Raw genomic sequence first — 12472 nt, 5'->3', positions numbered from 1 at the left:
AGCAGAGTCTTAGCCACTGGACCACCAGGCAAGTCCTGCAAGCCTCTTCTCTTGAGAAAATAACCTTATTTGCCTGTATTTGAAAAATCCTTTCAACATTCTGGATCTATTGTATAAGTGTGACAAACAAGTGGTTGTTGAGTTGGCAAGTGTAATTTCAGTGAAAGCACAGAGGAACACATCCCCTTTAGATGAGGGAAGGGAGGTACAGGAAGATGTGAATTAAGTGTGCAGAATTCTTGATAGAACTTCGGTGTGAGAGAGAATCTATGGAAAGAGGACAGTAACAAGAAATGTGGAGAGGGAGCAAGGGCTTAAAGCATGTTTTAGAATCATCAAATAGAAACTTGAGCTGGTTGAAATCTTAATGTGCATTGGTCCTCAGTTATTCGCTTCAGTTTGCTCTTTGCGATCCTATGGACTGTAGCCCACCAGGCTCCTCTGTCCAAGGGATTCTCCAGGCCAGAATACCAGATTGCTGTGCCCTGCTCCAGGGGATCATCCCGAGCCAGGGATAGAACTCATATCTCTTATGTCTCCTGCTTTGGCCAGCGGGTTCTTTATCACTAGTGCCACCTGGGAAGCCTGGAATCTTAAAAGAAAGAGAGCCATGTCTTCTTAAAGTTAACAACTGAATTTTCCACACCTGTTTTCCTACGCTTTAATTCCCTGTTGCCATTCTAGAGAGGCCTAAAATTTAACCAAAGAGATCATATAAACTTTGGTCTTAATACCTGTTAACTAGATGAATAGATGGATGGATGCAGAATGTGTCAAACATGCGTTGGGTATTCACGGATTTTTATGCTCCAGTGCAGAGCTCTTCCTGCAGACGACAGAACCTGTGGTGTTGGATGACTGCGGGGATGCAGCTTGTCAAGACTGCAAATGATGGTTACAACATAGGAGACATTCCAGGTGTAGAGAACAGGGCTGCGCACCGCGGTTGCCGTAGAAACCTGACGTCATTGCGGAGACCGTGACATTTTAATACAGACAGAGGCTGCCTGGTGAGGAAAGCAGGTTTCACCTTCAGGTGTTTGGAACTGAGTTGGGAGAGTAAGTTCCTGTGGTGGGGGCTGGCTCACCCTGGGGTGTGGGGAGACAAATGGATGGACACCCAAGTCACCTCTTTCCTGCTCTGGGGTTCGGTGCCCCACTGTCCTACTGGTAAAGGGTCCCACCTGGCCCCAGTGAGTGCAGTGTCCTGGAGCAGGGTCATAGGAGGTGAGTCAGGCAGCAGCTCTCTCTGTGCCTCAGCTTTTCTCTCTGTAAAATGGGGGTAAGAATGTGTTACCTACAATATTTCTGTGAACATTCAATGATAACACATGAATAAACCCATGGCCCTGTGGTTATTGTGGGATCATGGATGTCTGCATGAATTCAGGCCACTTCTTATTCCTTTTCCACTTTGTTCTTTGGGGACAAATGAAAAAAGGAGAAGAAAAGGGCCTTGGGAGAAACCCATTATATCATGTGCTTGATGTGTCTCCCTGTGCCACCCTCATGCTGGTGGCCTTGCTCATATCAGGTGTCTGAAGGAGACAGCTTCTGAGGATCAGTGTCCTGACGGCTTATGGAGCTTCTACTCAAGGTTCAAGGGCAGCAGTCCTCAGGAGACCCCAACACTTAAGTTTTTTGGTTTTCCTACACTGATACTGGTTCCCATGGAAGTTTCTGCTGATGGGTTTTGCTTTGGTAAGTTGTATTCTCTGTATTCACCTGTCTCTTTAATTTTGGAGACAGAAATTTGACTTGTGGCCTCACCTCTCTGATCTGAGAAGAGCTATTTTTTTTTCTAGTTTGACTTTGTACTTACTAGGATGGAGTGCTGACTTTGAAGCTCCTTACATGTCAGACTAGAATTAGACATCTATTTATTTTTTTATTTATCTATTTTGTTGCGTGTGTCAATAGCTCTTTTTTTTTTTTGCTGAGTAGTAATCCAGTATATGAAAGGGTTATTCGCTCAGTCGTGTCTGACTCATTGCAACACCCTGGACTGTAGCCCATCAGGCTCCTTCCTCCATGAGATTTTCAATGCAAGAATACTGGAGTGGGTTGCCATTTCCTTCTTCAAGCGATCTTCCTGACCCAGAGATTAAACCCGGGTCTCCTGCTTTGCAGGCAGATTCTCTACCATCTGAGCCACCCATCCAGTATATCCATATGCCACAGTTTGCTTTATTCATTCACCTCTTGAGGGACATTTGAGGTGTTTCCAAGTGGATTTCTTCTAAATAAAGCTGCTATGAACATTGGTGTGTAAGTCTTGGCGTGGACATATGCTTTCTTCCTCTAGAATACATCCTTACCAGTGCAACAGCTGGATCATATGGTAGATGTAAGATTAACATTGTAGGATATGAACAAACTGTTTTCCAAGGTGGTGACACCATTTTCATCACCACCATTAGTGTGTGAGAGTTCCATGCCCCACTGTCGTGCCAAAACTTGATTTGGTCATTCTTTTTCTTCATGAACATTCCCTGTCAGGTGTAGTGGTAGCTAATTGTAGTTTTCAATTATATTTCCACAATGATGATAATGATGAGCATAGTTTCATGTGCTTCTTTGCCATTTCTATGTCTTCTTTGATGAAGTAGCTCTTGAAGTCTTTTGTCAGTTTATCTATGAGTGTGTCTGTCTTCTTCCTATTGACTTTTGATTATTTTTTCTGTATAGAAGTCCTTTATCAGATATATAATTTATGAATATTTTCTTCCAATCAGTGGCTTGTCTTTGTGGAGGATGAGGTTTTCCATTTGTTTTTAACAGTCTCACCTTGTGGTTACAGGAAATAAGGTCTCCTTCAGGGCACTAATGAAAGCTTACAGATCATTTATGTGGTACTTGAGCTGGAAATTCCAATTTCTGAGCTCACCATTTTCTTTCTCCATTTTGTCTAGTGACATTAGGGGCAATCAGGCAATCTTCTTATATTTGTTATCTTGCAAAAATGTTTGAAAGTATTATAAACACAGTCACCCACATACTTTCTTCTTTTAAGTGTCTGTAGTGGTGACATTTAGGTTATATCTATTCACAGATCACAGCATGGACGATCAGGGCTCTTTTTACTACTGGAAATGTAGTCCATAGCACCTTTAAATATGATCAGATTCGAGAGCCAATTCCAGAAACCTCCCCCTGCCCCCAGGCCAGTTCAGAAACTCAACCTTAAATTTTTCTTCCTTTAAAACCACTGTTGGTACCAAAATCTGTATTAGTCAGAAACAGAACCAATAGCCTATTATAGAGAGGGGAGTAGACTGACTTTAGGAATTGTTTCAGGTCATTATAGAAGCTGAGAAGTCCCACAGTCTATGGTCAGCAAGCCCTGGGCCCAAGAGAGCTGATGGTGTAAGTTCCAGTCCAAAAGCCAACAGGCTCAAGACCCAAGAAGAGCCCATTTTTCATTTAGTCTGAGTGCAGGAACAAGCTGCCAATATGCTTTACTTCATGCACCCATTCAAATGTTAATCTCATCCAGAAAAACCCCCATAGACACACAGAATAATGTTTAACCAAATGTGTATGCACTCTGTGGCCCCATCAGGTTGACACATGAAATTAACCATCACATCCTCCAATTTATTTGCATAAGAAGCTATGTTTTTTGTTCTGTGGGGTTTGCATTCTAGAGTCTGCTGTGCTCAGTCATGTCTGATTCTTTGCAACCCCATGGACTGTAGCCCACCAGCCTCCTCTGTCCATGAAATTTTCCAGGTAAAAATACTGGAGTGGGTTGCCATTTCCTCCTCCAGGGGATCTTCCTGACCTAGGGATCAAACCCATGTCTCCTGTGCCTCCTGCATTGCAGTTGAGTTCTTTACCCGCTAAACTTTCAGTCTGCTGACTCTATCCCTATTGTTTTATGTTGTTCTGTCTCCTCCCCCTTTAGACTGGTGATTTAAATTCACAGGCTATATCCAATTCATATTTTTGGCAAGCACACCTCGGATGTGGTGGTGTTTACTCCATAGCCTTCTTCCAGGAGGCTCATTGTGTCTAGTTGTCTCTCCAGTTGTGACACTAAGGTTAATCACTGGTTGCATGTGTTGTCAGCCTGCTACTGCCATTGTAACATTTCCCATGTGTTTTTCACCTGAAGTTTGTGGCCTCCAAATATCATTGCCAAATCTGCATTTCATTTAAGGTTGCAAAATTTTGAATGCATTTGTTAGTTGGAATTCCTTTATAAAAGGAATTTCCTAATCAACTATTAGGTTGCATGGGAGGATAGGATGAATGTTTAATTCTTTTACAATGTTTTCACTCTTCAGAACAGCAGGATGTTTCTTTAGGATCCTCCAAAGGTGAGCAATAAGTTGGTTTCTGTGGACTTTTTTTCCCATTAGAATGGTGTTACGAGCTCTAGATTTTTCTATATCTGATGTGCTTTAAATATATTGTAGTCATTATTTTACTTGACATTCTAATTGTTCTGTCTTTAGCCTGTGTGAGCTCCTTCTGGTTGACTTTTGTGCCTTGATTGTGTTTTCTTGTATGAGAGTTTGGTCCAGATTCATCTGGTACAATCCCTACGCAAAGCTGGAATCAGACATTTTTTCCAAGGAAGCCTGGTTCTTTGTAGGGCTTCCCTTGTGGCTCAGGGGTAAAGAATCCACCTGCCAAGCAGGAGACGCGGGTTTGATCCCTGAGTCAGGAAGATCCCCTGGAGAAGGAAATGACAACCCACTCCAGTATTCTTGCCTGGGAAATCCCATGGACAGAGGAGCCTGGCGGACTATAGCCCATGAGGTTGCAAAGAGTCAGACACGACTAGGCGACTGAGCATGCACTAGTGTTGCTCACTGCTGCTTTAATTAGATTCTGATATGTTGTGTTTTCGTTAACATTATCCTCATCAAATTCTGCCATTTTTAATCTGTATTTCCATCTGGGCTGAAGATTTGTTTACCAGCCTCAAATAGAATAAATTTTCATGAATGTTCCATGTTCACCTAAAAAGTGTGCTGTCTAAGACCCTTCACAGTTCAGTATGTTCATCTGTCAGATCTACTCTTGAGACTGTGTAGTTTAAGTCTTTTCTGCAATGAGTAAATATTTTTCTACTTGACTATTTTGGATTAAGGGAAGTATGTTAGAATCATCTACTATTAGTGCATTTCTTCCTGTGTCCCTTGCATGTACTGTAGTTTTGGCTCTGTGAATAGTTTTGCTGTGTGATTGGGTATATAAGTATTAATATTTCATATCTTCCTTCTGAATTTTAAACCTTTAACAATAACAACTATGCTATTGTCTTTTGCCACTCAACTACCTTACCTAAGATTAATCCCAACTCTTATACATAACAACATATATTTTTTAAAGTTTTGTTTTGATTTGGACCATTTTAAAAGTCTTTATTGAATTTGTTACTATATTGCTTCTGTTTTATGTTTTGGTTTTTTGGCCACAAGGCATGTGGGATCTTAACTCTGCCACCAGGGATCAAACCTATAACCTGTGCATTGGTAGGTGAAGTTTTGACCACTAGACTGTACCCTGGGTTTTTGATTCTTAATACACATCTTTATACTTGTATTACATGCATATATATCCCTATTATGAAATATGCTATTATTTTTATTAATGTTTTATCTATAGTTGCCTGGCTATAATCTCTGTATGGGCTTATGTGCAGGTATAATTTTTTTTTAATTTAAATTTATTTATTTTAATTGGAGGCTAATTACTTTACAATATTTTATTGGTTTTGCCATACATCAACATGAATCTGCCACCGGTGTAAGGTTTAAGTGGGTATAATTTTTGAACATTTCCTCAATTCCTTCTTAAAAGGGATTTCCAAGAGAAAATTTAATGACATATGATTTCATTGTAACCTTGAAATTTAGAAATTTATTCCAATCCCCTTGCACATGAGGCTCCACTTTAGTCATGCTTGTGAAGGGAAGAAGAGGGTATTGATATAAACTGCTCCCTGAGATGCATAGAAAGCCATATCCTCAGAAGATGTTTTGGTGAGTACATAGAACAAGGAGTATTTACCCATTTTGAGAAGATTTTCTCAAAGAAGGTGTCCTGAAACAATTTCTCCTACTACAAGAATAGACTTGCAAGGAAGCCACTTTTCTTGGTTACACATAGGATGCTTTCATTAGAATGCAGAGAGATATGCATTGCAGTCCTAGTCCTTTCTGACTGTCCTGGTACACCAGTGCAGGATGGACAGGTCTGTGCAGTGCTAGGGTTCATGAATAGGAAGCCCACTTGCCTTGTGTGAAATCTAAGGCACATTCTACAATATCACCTTTATAAGGAACAAAGTTGATGTATTATTCTCTTTATTTTTCATATTTCTTAGCTGGTTTAGAGTCAAGATGTGAAGGAGTGTATTTTCAGGGCCTCTTAAAAACACAACCATTTTGGAGCACAACCATTGGAATAGTTTGGAAACCAGTGAGACAGAAAAGAGGAGAAGAGCTATGGATCTGTTTGTAGACCCACTCCTGAGGGCAGAGCAAACGTGCTCCATAAGGGCAGCTTACTTCAAGAACTGGCAAGTGAGAGGCCCTGGGCTAGGCAACCTATTTGTTCATCCAACCTCACTAATCAGGGAAGTGATACTCCAGATAGAGGAGTGAGTGTATAGAGAGGCCACATGGGTTTGGTCATGCCTGTTCCTGCACATGGAAGAAAATATCAGGAATGGAGGTTAAGAATTCCCCAGGAAAAACCAATGTATGGTTCAAATGACTTAGGTTTCTGCCTATTAAATGTTTTAGTTTTCCTTCCCTGAAATCACTCTGAGATTCGTTTACTGACAATTTTCTGTATGTTTCTAGATCATTCAGTCACGTGACCAGAGAGTTTATTTCTTTGCAGATGGCTAACTGCTTAGCTTTTTCTAAAACCAGCTTGAACATCAGGAAGTTCACGGTTCATGTATTGCTGAAGTCTGGCTTGGAGAATTTTGAGCATTACTTTACTAGCATAGGAGATGAGTGCAATTGTGCAGTAGTTAGAGCATTCTTTGGTATTGCCTTTCTTTGGGATTGGAATTAAAACTGACTTTTTCCAGTCCTGTGGCCACTGTTGAGTTTTCCAAATTTGCTGGCATATTGAGTGCAGGACTTTCACAGCATCACCTTTCAGGATTTCAAATAGCTCAACTGGAATTCCATCACCTCCACTAGCTTTGTTCGTAGTGATGCTTTCTAAGGCCCACTTGACTTCATATTCCAGGATGTCTGGCTCTAGGTCAGTGATCACACCATTATGATTATCTGGGTCATGAAGATCTTTTTTGTACAGTTCTTCTGTGTATTCTTGCCACCTCTTCTTAATATCTTCTGCTTCTGTTAGGTCCCTACCATTTCTGTCCTTTATCGAGCCCATCTTTGCATGAAATGTTCCCTTGGTATCTCTGATTTTCTTGAAGAGATCTCTAGATCTCAAGCCTCTTGATGAAAGTGAAAGTGGAGAGTGAAAAAGTTGGCTTAAAGCTCAACATTCTGAAAATGAAGCTCATAGCATCTGGTCCCATCACTTCATGGGAAATAGATGGGGAAACAGTGTCAGACTTTATTTTTTGGGGCTCCAAAATCACTGCAGGTGGTGACTGCAGCCATGAAATTAAAAGATGCTTACTCCTTGGAAGGAAAGTTATGACCAACCTACACAGCATGTTCAAAAGCAGAGGCATTACTTTGCCAACAAAGGTCCGTCTAGTCAAGGCTATGGTTTTTCCTGTGGTCATGTATGGATGTGAGAGTTGGACTGTGAAGAAGGCTGAGCACCAAATAATTGATGCTTTTGAACTGTGGTGTTGGAGAAGACTCTTGAGAGTCCCTGGGACTGCAAGGAGATCCAACCAGTCCTTTCTGAAGGAGATCAGCCCTGGGATTTCTTCGGAAGGAATGATGCTGAAGCTGAAACTCCAGTACTTTGGCCACCTCATGCAAAGAGTTGACTCATTGGAAAAGACTCTGATGCTGGGAGGGATTGGGGGCAGGAGGAGAAGGGGATGACAGAGGATGAGATGGCTGGATGGCATCGCTGACTCGATGTACGTGAGTCTGAGTGAACTCTGGGGGTTGGTGATGGACAGGGAGGCCTGGCGTGCTGTGATTCATGGGGTCACAAAGAGTCAGACACGACTGAGCGACTGAACTGAACTGAACACCTTATAGCATATTAGAAAGGCTGTACTCAGAGATACCATCCCTTCCTTGTTGGAATCCCAGTGCCACATCTGTCTGGAAATCCTCATTGAGCCTGTGACACTGCCTTGCAACCACACGCTCTGTAAAGCGTGCTTCAAATCGACTGTGGAGAAGGCACATTTGTGCTGTCCTTTCTGTCACTGCCGGGTCTCTTCGTGGACTTGGTACCACACCCAAAGAAATTCTCTTGTCAATATGGAACTGTGGGAGATAATTCAAAAACACTATCCAGAGGAATCCCAGCTTAGAGTTTCTGGGCAACAATCAGAGGAAATCATTGATGACTATTTGCCAGTTCATCTATTAAGTCAACCTGGGGAATTAAGAAGAGAATATGAAGAGGAGAGAAGCAAGGAGGAGGCAGAGCGACGAGCCATTCAGGAGGGAGAAAACAAAGCCAGTGAAGAATACATACAGAGATTACTGGCAGAGGAGGAAGAAGAGGAAAAGAGACAGGCAGAAAAAAGGCAGAGAGAGATGGAAGAACAACTGAAAAGTGATGAAGCGCTGGCAAGAAGGCTAAGTCTTAATATTAGCAATGTCTGTGAGGAACGTGTCTCGGCTCTCCTCTCATATTCCAAAATATCTAATCCAGCCAACAACCAAGTCACAAAGGAAAAGGAAGAGCAAACGAAAAAACACTGGCGATATTCAGAAGTATTTGTCACCGAGTTCTCAACTTGAGTCAGCGTCACAGTCTGAAGTTGTAGAAGAAGACAGGAAACCTCCAGGTCCAAGGAAACTGACAGCAGTGATGGGAAGAACCCTACATGGCAAGACACAGAAGTTGAGGAAGATATGCCAGTGCTTTCTCCTCAAATATGCCTTGAAGTTCAAAAGCAAGATGCAGAAGCTTCACTGCAGTCACTGAAGTAGACCTCAGTTATGTGCCAGTGGTGGAGAATGGTAGCTTGAAGGAAAAGTGAAAACAAAACAAATCAGTCATGAAAGAGAGTTACGTGTCATCAGTCATGAAGAGCCTAAAGCTGGAGTTTCCTCTTCTGGAGAAACTGCAGTTAAGCCTTATGGCGAAACGGAGAGTGGATGTACAGTGTCAGATGTGACACAGACACTGAAAAATAACACAGCTGTGACAGAAAATGAGGAGTCTCACCTACTGACCAATAAGGACATCTCCAGAGCAAAAAACCAGGAATCTTTGTCTGAAGCAGTCAGCGATCCATGCTATTCTACAAAAAGAAGGAAAATGTTCCTCAAAGTTTCCTCCGACCAAGAGTAAACAAGTCCACTTCACCCCAAAACTGATAGATTTGGAACGTCTATTTTTTGAGAGACACAAACAAGAAGAACAGGATAGGTTATTAGCATTGCAGCTTCAGAAAGGGGTGAATCAAGAACAAATGAGGCCAACCTGGCTAAAAGGATCCCCAGATGAATGTCAGTTACGAGCTACGTCGTCACCTCCAGGCAAATTACTAAATGGACAGAGGAAGCATCCCAAAAAGAGAAGCTTCCACAGACAAACTGATCTAGAGCATCCAGCACATCACAGAGCCTCAAAAAGTGAACATTGGCAACCTTCTTTTAGGTTCCAGTTGGAACATTGTTCAGTTAATGCAAGAAAGTACCAAGTTCTACTGTAGATACTTGTACATAAAATGACTCATTCCCTACAGCCTGGTAAGTCAAAGAAAAGTATTTTTCAGATGCTTCACAGATATACACAAAGTAATGCTTGGGTAAGAAGACTGTTTACAACCTAGTAAAGCTGGATTGTGAAGCTCTATCATAGATTCCTTATAAATTTTTCATTAGTGCTGCTCTGTGGGCACACTCATTGTCCCTAATTAAAGGCCTGTGTGATCACAGAGGCAGAGTATACAGATGTGTTTCTGCCAAACCCAGTTGTAAGCAAGAATTCCACTCCTTTCCTTTTTTTTTAATAACTGTGACAGACTAAGTTTAAGTTGACAGTCCTTATGGATGTAAAAATGCCTTGGCCAACTCCCAGGAAATCTTAATATCTATGCATTTCCCCCCAAGATGCATATTTTAGTGCCTTTGAGCACTTTTTTGTCCTGACTAGTAATCAGAGCAACATTATTGTATACCGAGTAACTAAGGAAGCCAGGCAGAGTTTAAAATCTGTTTTCTTGCAAGTTTCTCATTACCTTTGCAGAGCACTTGACATGTATCTTCCACAACACTAATTTCCATCTCTAGTTTGATTGTTTTCAGTATTACAGCATTTTCTTTGACTTCAAATGGGTTAAATCGTGGAGTCAGAAAAATCAGACTTTTCTGGAAAATGATGACTTAGCTGAGAGAAAGGAGAGCTGGTGCAAAAGGAGTTAATCTTGGCTTGAGACTGAGTGGGATAGATTGAGAATTTGGAAGTACTGGAACTGAGTGGATAATAGACAACTGGGTCTAGGATGGAGTAGCAGGTGGAGTTTGGCAATATATTCTTTCTTGTCTTTCTTTGCTAAATGACACAAAAAGCATGTGCGTTTTACTGATTTTCACACCATACTATGTAAGCTGCTCTTCCAAAACACAAAACGGGAATTTACTGTAGCAGAGTTATGTCCTAGTATCCTGTGTTATAGAACCTGACTAAACATGTTGTCTCCTTATGTTGTCATTTGTATTGATACTGACTCTTATTTGTGTTTATGCACAAAAATGGCAAGGATGATACTTGGATTTTGCCCTGTCTTACCCCAAAAGTTAAATCAGAGAGCAGCAATTTCACCTGTGAAATTTATCTTAGAGACTGTTAAACTTTTATTTCATTCATATGAAAAACTTGGAGCAAAAAAACCCCAACAGCTTTAACAGCATTTCTGTTGATGTCTAGTTTGCCATCCTTTTAAGGTAATAATACAATACAATGTCCTAGAGCTAATAATACTAGCTTAAATTTGTCAGTGATTTTATACATAATTATGCTTTTTGCCTCCAAATTTCATAACTGACATTCTGTAATTTTGTATACTTGATGACATATATTTCAGTATTGATTGGGTGATAATGGGTAGAATTCTGAAGGTAATGTAAACTTTAATTTCCCCTTTCTCATAAATGATTGTCCCCTGAGTTATGATTGTGCTGAAGTGTAGTTAGAAACTAACCAGATTTGTCTAAAATAGACTAAAAACTCTCTTTTCATCAAACCAATATTTTTTAAGACCTGTTTTGCTTTACATTTTAAGGACTCTTTGAATTAAAGTTTTGTAATTACATCTTCCTGGAGTAGTCCATTACCAAAATGGATATAAAATAGTGTAATGTATTTAGGATTTACATATATAGCCACTTATTTGTCAAGCCACTTATTTGTAAAGTTTCCTAACTAACATCTTTTTTAAGGTAAATTTTAATTTTTCAGTTACTCTTTCTGATGCTCCTTCCATAAATGCATTTTTGTGATAAACTAGTAAATGTTTTGTGTCAGTCATTAGTATATACTGATGCATTTCCTCCCGTTTTTATGGAAGGGATACGACAGTGTTTAATTTCTCAGGGAGAACTAAAACTGTGCAGAGCTCAAGAATCTGGAAATGAAAATATTTGTTAAAAAGAGAGAGAAGGAGAGAGAGATGTCACACAGGCAAGAAGGCCATGTGAAGATGGAGGAGGAGATTGGGGCCCTGCTGCCACAAACCAAGGAGCTCCAGAAGCATTCAGACCCGAGAAGAGGCAAGAATGGATACTACCCCAGAGCATTTGGAAGAAGCACGGTCATGCCCCACACGTTGATTTTGGGCTTTATGTCTTCAGAATTATGAGAGAATACATTTTTTACGTTTCAGACAACATAGTTTGTGAAGTTTTGTTACACAGTCTTCAGGAGCTAATATGCTCACTAAATGCATCCCCAAATGTTCTTGTAAATAATCAACACATTGCATTCTATATTTTTCATGCCTACTGTGAGAGAAATTGCAATAAAGATTTATAAGTAGAAATAAATATAGATAACGTTTCTCATTACCAGGGTTTATAAAATGTATTGTCACTTTCAGAGCTCACAGCATCCCTGTGAGGTAGTCATTGTTACTACTTCCCATTTTGTAATAGGAAAATAAAAAAGGATAACTGAGGGACAGGGAGAAGAAGAACTTGGGGGAGAGGGAAGAGGTTACCCAAGAAAAACATAAAAAGTACAAAAGAGGCGGAAGTGTGTGTTGTTGTTTAGTTGCTCAGTCGTGTCCGACTCTTTCGTGATCTTGTGGAATGTAGCCCGTCAGGCTCCTCTTTCCATGGGATTTCCCAGCCAAGAATGCTGGAGTGCCGTTTTCTTCTCC

At 40.7% G+C, this 12472-nt stretch overlaps 1 pseudogene; it reads left to right on the top strand.

Annotated features, from left to right (window-relative positions):
• Window positions 1-779: 779 nt before the first annotated feature.
• LOC113888102 lies at window positions 780-12137 on the top strand (annotated as a pseudogene).
• The last annotated feature ends 335 nt before the right edge of the window (window positions 12138-12472 follow it).

Source organism: Bos indicus x Bos taurus, chromosome X, assembly GCF_003369695.1.
Source record: "Bos indicus x Bos taurus breed Angus x Brahman F1 hybrid chromosome X, Bos_hybrid_MaternalHap_v2.0, whole genome shotgun sequence".
Classification (NCBI taxonomy): Eukaryota; Metazoa; Chordata; class Mammalia; order Artiodactyla; family Bovidae; genus Bos; species Bos indicus x Bos taurus.
This window is presented reverse-complemented; position numbering and strand designations above follow the sequence as displayed.